Source organism: Mastomys coucha, unplaced genomic scaffold (assembly GCF_008632895.1).
Source record: "Mastomys coucha isolate ucsf_1 unplaced genomic scaffold, UCSF_Mcou_1 pScaffold20, whole genome shotgun sequence".
Classification (NCBI taxonomy): domain Eukaryota; kingdom Metazoa; phylum Chordata; class Mammalia; order Rodentia; family Muridae; genus Mastomys; species Mastomys coucha.
The window spans coordinates 128,977,180-128,986,847 of NW_022196903.1; positions in this window are offsets into that span (position 1 = coordinate 128,977,180).

A 9,668-nucleotide genomic window follows, 5' to 3' on the forward strand; every position below is an offset into this window, starting at 1 on the left:
TAGTGCATGTGTGCACAGACTGAACTGTTATACTGTAATGCATGTGTGCACAGGCTGAACTGTCATACTGTAATACATGTGTGCACAGACTGAACTGTCATACCGTAATGCATGGCTATGCAAATTACTATGCATCTTCTTGGCGTTCCTTGATTTGGGTTGGTTGTTTTCTTCTGTCTGAGGCAGGATCTCATGTAACCCATGCTAGTTTCCAGTTCTCTTTGTGACTGAAGATGACCTCGAGTCCTTGACTCTCCTGCCTTCACCTCCCAAGCGCTGGCACTATAGCCAGGCGCCAGTACACCCAGCAGTATATGTCAATTAAAAAATTAATATGCTGGGTCAGAGAGATGGCTCAGTGGGCAAAGTGATTGGCAGACAAGTCTGACGACCCAAATTCGATCCCTGGATCCCACAGTGGAAGAAGAAAACTGACATTTGAAAGCAGTCATCTGCCCTGCACACATATGACAGTTCCGAAGCTCTGGATTCATGGGAACTTCACAGCCATGTATTCACTTGCTTACGGGCATTTCCTTTCCCAGACAGAACATGTCAGAGCTGAACACACTAGCTGTCCTCCCATCTCCAAACCCGTTCCACCCCCTGAACACACTTCCTTTTAGTATTTTATTTGGTTTTAAAGACCTGGTCTTATTTTGTACCTCATGCTGGTCTTAGACTTGCAGCAATCCTCCTGCCTCAGATTTCTGGGTGTTAGAATCACAGTTGAGCACTACCATGCCCAGCTATTTCCCCTCTCCTTTTTGTTGTTGTTTGGATGGTCTCCCAGAATTTATGATGTAGCCCAGGTTGGCCTTGAAGACACAGCAATCCTCCTGTCTCAGCCTCATACATTTAGGGATTACAGGAATAATCCCCACTGCCACACCTGGCTCCTCCTCTTCAGAAAGTAGAACCAACATAAAGTTTGGTGACTAAGCCAGACCCTAAAGTCTTCTTTCTTTATCCCTTACACAGGATCCTAAATATCTCCCTCCCCTTCCCACTCCCCCATGGCTTTTTGAGACAGGGTTTCTCTGTAAGGCCCTGACTGTCCTGGAACTTGATCTGTAGACTAAGCTGACCTTGACCTCACAGAGATCTGCCTGCCTCTGCCTCCTCTGCCTCTGCCTCTGCCTCTGCCTCTGCCTCTGCCTCTGCCTCTGCCTCTGCCTCTGCCTCTGCCTCTGCCTCTGCCTCTGCCTCTGCCTCTGCCTCTGCCTCTGCCTCCTCTGCCTCTGCCTCTGCCTCCTGAGGGCTGGGATTAAAGGCACGCATCACCGCCCAACCCTAAATATCTCTTTAAAGCAGTGGTTTATAGTTTAGCAGAACAGAATAACCTGGAAAGATTTTCAAACTTACTCTGGACTCCACTCCCTGGGATTCTGATGTCACTGGTCTGCATAGGGCCAGGCTGGGGACAGCACTAAGTTTTCCAAGTCACACACTCAAAGCCAGAGGTCCCCGGGCACCCTGGCCACACTCTTCCCAGGAAGCCAATCTGATTAGGTGGGGTGGGTTGGGATGGGGGCACATGCCTCAGCCAAGGACTCAAGGGCCTGTGACACACAAAAACAGGCACTGAGAGAAATATTTGGTGCCATATTTTAAAAGTTATGATCACTGAAAAAAAGAGTCCATAATGAGCAACATGTCAAATTTCAATAAAAAACAGGCTTTTGTGGCCTGGCTCTTGTGCTGTTGCATAAAAGAAGCAAATCAGGCTCCAGTTTCCAGTCTGTGTGTGCCTGTGGCCTTCTGGGTCCCTCTTATGGGTTTACGAAGCGTGGGAGGGTATGCAGCTGGATGATGAGGGATTTGTAGTTGTGGTTTTTTTGGAGATGTTTTACAGATGTGCTTTATTGCATGTGTGTGTGTGTGTGTGTGTGTGTGTGTGTGTGTGTGTGTGTGCACATCTTTGTGAGTATATGCATGAGTGTAGGCAGGTGCCCCTGTTCACACGTAGAGGCCAGAGAGAGTGCTGGCTCCCTTGGATATAGAGCTTCCCCTGTTTGTGTCATGCTTGTCACCTGGATGCTGGGATCTGAACTCTGGCTCATGACTCGTTTCTGCTGAGCCGTCTCTAGCTCCCTACCCCAAACCCTGCTGTTTGTCGGGGTGTCTGCGACTTTCCATTGCCCCTTCATCATGAGTTTCTGCTTGAGGCAACTGAGCCACCATCCCACTGATGTTTTTAATAGCATGGTCTGCTCTATCTCTAAAAGGAAACAAATATTCCATAGAACCCGCACTTTCAGGCAGAGACGGCACCATGAGATTTTACAGCCCTCAGGTGTAGATGTTTTCACCAACCGTAGATAACTCATTTTCCTACTCTCCAAAACAATTGGAACTTTAGTGGTAGAGTAAAATGGCTTAAATTTTTTTTTGTTTTTTTGGTTTTTTTTTTGTTTTTAGTTTTACTGAGGTGGTATCTCACATAGCCCAGGCTAACCTTGAACTTACTATGTAGCTAAGGCTGCCCTTGAACTTCTGATTTTCTGATCTTTACCTTACTGAGGGCTGGGGTTACAGATAGGAGCCACATAGCTTATGTTCTAATAGTTGCACGGTCTTTGGAATTATCCAGGGTGATCTAAAGTGGCATTTCATGAATGCACTTGGAAGGCCTTTAAGGAGTGAGTAATCAATTGCAGAACTCTTGAAGTTCTATCCCCACAAGGCTCAGGGTACATTGCTGAATACGTTAAGGAGACCGCAGAGAAGTTACCAAAATGGGTAGATGCTTAATTAAGGAATGAAAACAGTCTTCTTGGATTTATTTGGGCTCTAAAGAGTGGGAGCCCAAGTTTGAATTCTCTTGTGCCTTCCATCTGTCGGAATCTTGTGGTTGCCAGTCTGTCTGGAGCTTGTCTGTCTGTCTGTTGTGCTTTTGTCTATATCTGAATCTGCTTATGCCTGTGCGTTGTTTCCCTAACAAAGGGCTTTGATTTGTGTTTATTGAACAGTGTAGAAAACATGGTATAGGAGAGATATGAGGGATTCTTTATAGAAGTTGTTACCAGAGTTTTCCAGGGGAAGAGCTGACCCGCATTGATCCAGAAGAGCATTCAGGACTGCAAAGAGACACTATCAACCTGTGTCCACACATTGCTTCCAGGACTCAGCGGGTGTTTGTTATTTAGGGTTACTCTCAATCTGTTGGCTGCTGTCATCACATGATGGCACAATAAAGTTGCATATGCATTATTCTGGGTCCATGGCGTAGAAGACTTGATGAGTTATTGTAGGTTATAAAAGCAGATTGTGCGGGAAATCCAAGGCAAAGTAAGGTTGGTTAGAGTGTTTCTCAAAGGCATGTTAAACTTAAGCAGGCTGTGCACCCAGTAGGGTAGCAGGTTAAGTACATGGTCTTGAGGATCGCATGGCACATTACTAACTTGGCTGCAAGGCCTGGAAACAGTTTAGGCTCTTTGAGGTCAAGAGATAATGTTAGAAAAAATGTGTCACCACATCAGGGAACATCGAGGAAGAGGAATGGAAACAACATGAGAGCTGAGGGAGGGAGGGGTGCCATGGAACCCTGACTTCTGGACACAACACAGATGTTGGCCGGGTGAACTCTCGGCAGTTGTGGTGAGCTGTTCTGGGCCTTCAAAGGATCAGGAGTTGAGTGTGGATGGAGAGATGAGACCCTACCCAAGCTGAGGAGCTATTGGCAGTTAATGGCTCCTGGAGAAGGGAGAGTCACTTCTCTTCCTGTGTGTGTCTACTGCCAAGTCGCTCTTGCTCCAGTAAGTAACCCTACACCTACACTCGTGCAAACATCACTAGTAAAGTTCAGTGGGTATTAAAGAAGAAAAGAAATAAGAGAAGGAAGAGAAAGAACTCAGTCAGAGTGGGAAAAAGAGAAGGGAATGGCTTGTGATAGTGATCCATCATATACCTGTACAGAACTCCAAACAATAAAACCATTTAAAAAGAAATAAGAGGCCGAACCCAATGGGAAATGGAGGCAGGAATTAGAGAGGTGGGGCTGAGGCCTGGGACCTGGGATCTGGAGTGGCCGAAGGTTGACTTGACCCCAAAAGTAAACTGAAGGACCATGGTGGGTGGCAAGCTGCGGGTTGCGGCGGAGTCTCAGATCCTGTCCTCTGAACACACTCAGGATCAGAGGATCAGAGGTGAGGAGGACACAACATCTGTCCCAACACCAGGAGTAATTGGGACCAATGGGACCCAGGCACACAGGAACTCTGCCAGATCAGTGGCACAGGTTCCTTCCCTGGTGCCCTGAGCAGACCTTGGGTGCAAACTCTACAGCGAGTCCCATAATTCCCAAAAGAAGCTGTACTCTCAGGTGCTTTAATTAGCTCAGAATCACAGGATCCCAGAGATAGCTTGACTCTGAGGAGTTGTGTCAGAGCTAGAGATAACCAGATGGCAGGAGGCAAGCGTAAGAACATAAACCACAGAAACCAAGGTTACTTGGCATCATCAGAACCCAATTCTCCCACCATAGCAAGTTCTGGACACACCATCACACCGGGAAAGCAAGATTTGAATCCAGAATCACTTCTCATGATGATAATATAGGACTTTAAGAAGGACATAAATAACTCCCTCAAAGAAATGCAGGAGAACACAGGTAAACAGCTAGAAGTCCTTCAAGAGGAAACACAAAAATCTCTTAAAGAACTACAGGAAAATACAATCAAACAGGTGAAGGAAATGAACAAAACCATCCAGAATCTAAAAATGGAAATAGAAACAATAAAGAAATAACAAAGGGAGACAACCCTGGAGGTAGAAAACCTAGGAAAGAGATCAGGAGCCATGGATGCAAGCATCACCAACAGAATACAAGAGATATTAGAGAGAATCTCAGGGGCAGAAGATAGCATAGAAAACATTGACACAACAATCACAGAAAATTCAAAAAGCAAAAAGGTCCTAACCCCAAACATCCAGGAAATCCAGGACACAATGAGAAGACCAAACCTAAGGATAATAGAGAGAGTGAAGACTCCCAACTTAAAGGGCCAGTAAATATCTTCAAGAAAATTATAGAAGAAAACTTCCCTAACCTAAAGAAAGAGATGCCCATGAACATACAAGAAGCCTATAGAACCCCAAATAGACTGGACCAGAAAAGAAATTCCTCCCATCACATAATCGTCAAAACACCAAATGCACAAAACAAAGAAAGAATATTAAAAGCAGTGAGGGAAAAAGGTCAAGTAACATATAAAGGCAGGCCTATCAGAATTACACCAGATTTCTCACCAGAGACTATGAAAGCTAGAAGGTCCTGGGCAGATGTCATACAGACCCTAAGAGAACACAAATGCCAGCCAAGGCTACTATACCCAGCAAAACTCTTAATTACCATAGATGGAGAAACCAAGATATTTCATGACAAAACCAAATTTACACAATATCTTTCCACAAATTAAGTCCTACAAAGGATAAAAGAAGGAAAACACCAATATAAGGAGCAAAACTACACCCTAGAAGAAGCAAGAAAGTAACCTTTCAACAAACCCACACAAACATAATTCCACCTCTAACAACAAAAATAACAGGAAGTAACAATTACTTTTTCTCAATATCTCATAATACAAAAATTAATATTACCAACTTATCCTAATCTATTCAAATTAAAAAAGTATGAGGAATTGGAAATTTGTTGGCTATCATCTGGTGGTCTCTCTAATTTGGTAATTGAAGAAATAGGTCCAATATTGTACAATCCATATACACTTTCTGCTTGTTTGCACATGACAGTGTCTTGCTGGGTACCACATAATGGTCTTGAAACCATGCTTCTCCTATCTCAGCCTCTCTATCAGTAGGATTGTTTATTTGATGTTTTTACACTATTCTATGGTTTTCAGAACAGCTTACATATTTCAAAATTATTTTATACAGCCAAAAGAAACATAAACAATTAACTTGGGAGGTGGCTTATAAGAGAACAACAAAGAATGAGACTGAATGCTTTGCTTGATGTTTGTAACTATTGTATCAAGTTTGAAGAAGAGGACTTTATAAGTTACTCTTCCTCTGAGTAATGCTTTTCAAAGTCATCACAGCCAATGAACCAGATTCCTACCCTTGCCTAATGTCTGTGCCCCCCTCCAAGTAGAACCATTTATTGTTCACTGAAATAGTTGGTGAATGACTTCACAGATAGACCATCTTAACACACACCATTTCTTAAATGAGTGTAACCTATTCTCTGTGGCCTGAGAATAAAGTCACTTACTCCAGTCAAATAGCTTTGATCATAGCAGGAAATCTATATCCAAAAATCATGCCCATGATTCATTCCTTGGAGCAGCAGAACTGTCAACTTAGCTAAGATGGAGGTAAAATCCTTTGGTGATGTGAGGGGCATTGAAGTACAGTCTTATTTCAATGAACTCCAATGTCTAAAAATTGTTCTTATTTTGGGCTTATACTACAGTAACAGCTAAGATTTTAAACTCTACTAAAAACAAAACAAACCAACCAACCAAACAAACAAAAAGACAATCTATTTATGTTCATTAAAAAAACCTAGTAGTGATATATTATTTTAAAATATACAGCTAATATGTTTGGAGTTATTTAAAATTCATATTGAGAAAAATGTATATATTCTCAGTATTTCTGCAGACAAGCATCTACATAAGGCTGTCTAGTTGATTGTATTATCTCAAACAACTTTTATACTACTCATTTTTATTGTTACAATATTTTATAAATTTTAAAGAATATGGCAAAATAAAAAAAATGAACGGTGTTGCAGGTATTGAAGTGGGGGGTCTCTGGGAGGAGTTGGTGTACAAAAGGAAGAGAAGAATGTGATGTAATTCTACTTACTTAAAATATGTTTTAAAATGTTAACAAATTCAGGTAAACTGAAATTATGTATCTTTTCTCATTGTAATGCAATAAAACTTAAGTGAATTTAAAAAAAGAAGAAGTAAGATAGAGAAAAGAAAATAAATTTTTGTTTGACATTATAGTGATCCAATGTCACTGAACTTCTTAAGATACTTCAGGTGTCATTTCTATGAAGAATTTTCAAATGCTGGTCTAAAAAAATATTTCCATATCTTATTTATCTTGTATACACATGTGTACCTGTGTGTGTGTCCCACTGTGCATATTCGAAGTCAAAGAATACTTAGTACGAGTTGGCTTTCTCCTTCTGCCATGTGGGTTCTGGGGATTGAACTCAGGCTGTCAGGCTTGGCAGCAAGCACCTTTATCTCTAGAGCTACCCCACCATCACTCGAATGCTGTTCTATTTGGAACAACCAAGCATCTTTAAAGCCCCCTAAGAGAACTACTTGGATGTCCTTCGGATATGTCAGTTTTGACAGATCTCATATAAAGCACAACTTAATTTTTTATATTGTATCTTTGGAAAGTGGTAAACAGGATTCTTCATGAGAAACCAGAGCTGAAAATAGGGCTGGCCCATTTAAGATGTTTTGAACTGCTTCAAGAAAAGGAGTTAATGAAACTTTGTTTCGTTTATGTGTGTGGCTGCAGGTACCCACCGAGGCCAGTGGGGTAGAATTTCCTTGGAGCTGGAGTTCCATGTGGTTGTGAGCTGAAGTGGACACTGGGAATCTAATCTGGGTCCTCTGAGAGTAGCAAGCCTTCTTAACCACGGAGCCATCTCTCCAGCCCCTAATGCTTATTCTTAAGAGATATTATCCCCACTCTTTTTGTCTCCTTGAAAAGTTTTATCTCCTCCTGCCAGGTTTGGTACATAGCTACCCTATCTCCCTATGTTATGAGAGAGAGAAGGAAGGAGATGGAGATGGAGAAGGAGGGGGAGGGAGAGGGAGAGGAAGAGGGAGAAGGGAGAGACACAGACACAGAGACACAGCGACAGAGACACACACAGATTGAGAGAGTGGGAGAGAGAGAGAGGGAGAGAGAGAGCGAGACAGAGAGACAGAGAGAGAGCGAGAGAGAGCAAGAGAGAGAGAGAGAGAGAGAGAGAGAGAGAGAGAGAGAGAGAGCACTATTCTACTGTGGAGGGAGAGAATACACTTCTAAAGGTTGTCCTCTGACTTTTATGCATGTCCTGGCACACGGGTGAGCTCATGCTCAGACACACAGACACAGACACAGACACAGACACAGACACAGACACACACACACACACACACACACACACACACACACACATGCCTTGTTCAGCCACCAGTGAGACACATTCTCCTGGGTAAGGCCCTTTTCTCCCTACGTGAAGTGAAGAACAGACACACACACACACACACACACACACACACACACACACACACACACATGCACACATGCCTTGTTCAGCCACCAGTGAGACACATTCTCCTGAGTAAGGCCCCTTTTTCCATACGTGAAGTGAAGAAGCCGCGTCCCTGGAATTACCTCTGCTGTGTCAATTATTCCACAAGAACACAGGCCCTGCTGAAGCAATGCTGTCTGCCATGTCTCCGCTTGAGTCCTACAACTATTTCTCGTTCCTCAAAGATGCTCAGAATATGTTTGTTGCTAGGGACCAAACTGTGCTGTATGTTGGCCCTTAAAAGGACTTTCTGGTTTGCGCATGTGAGCAAGAACACACACACACACACACACACACACACACACACACACACACACACGGCCTTTGATATTTTTCACTGTGCCATTACATAGACTCTCTACTCACAGGTCTAAAATCCATCATTTGACTCTCAGAGGGGACACACCTAAGTTGCTCATACAGAAATAGAGGCATAGCGAGGCTTTCTAACAGGGAAGGACTAGCCTGGGAGGCACGAAAGCTGGCTAATCTCATTCCTTGACTTCTGCCTCCCGTTCTGCAAGGTAAGGGACTGTATTCGATCCCCAAGGCTACTTTGGATGCACATCTCTGACTCTGGTCCTGACGTGCCTGTAATATTTAAGAAATGGAGGACAGATGAAACCTTTGGGAGGAGGTGTCAGACACAAAGGCAAGACAATTAATGAAATACACCAGCTCATCAAAGGCACCGAGGTAGCAGACTGCCTTTCATGGTCACTGCTTGGCGCCCTTTATGAGCATCAGCTGTTAATGGCACATGAAGGCAAGTCTGTCTGCTGCCCTATTAGCTCTCGTTGTCTCTGCGTGGCGACACTGTGGGATGTCACCTGCTGGACAGTCCATGGGAATGTCCATGTATGGACATGCTGTGGCTGGGAATTCTGCCACCATTTATAGATGATGCTAGGTCCATCAGAATTTGAACCCCCTTCCTTCTTCCCCCACCCCTTCCCCTTCCTTCCTCCCTCACCCCCTTCCTCCCTTCCTTCTTTTCTTGAGTCAGGGTCCCCGTATGTTGCCCTGTCTGGAACTACCTATGAGGAACAGGCAAGCTTCAAATTCCACACCCAGCTGTCTTTAGTAGAAATTACATTTATTTTCTTGTGTGTACATGTGTGTGGTGTACATGGTTGTATGCCTCACCCCACTAAGCTTTTCTCCTTTCAGTGTGTGGGTCCCTGGGGGGATTGAACTCATTAGGCCTGGCAGTAAGTGTCTTTACCTGTGAATCATCCCTCCTATCTGCTGCCTGCTCCCCTCCCTCCCTTCCTCCCTCTCCCTCCCTCCCTCCTTCCCTCTCTCCCTCCATTTCTCCCTTCCTCCCTCCATTCTTCCCTCCTTCCCTCCCTCCCTCCTTCAATCCCTCCTCCCT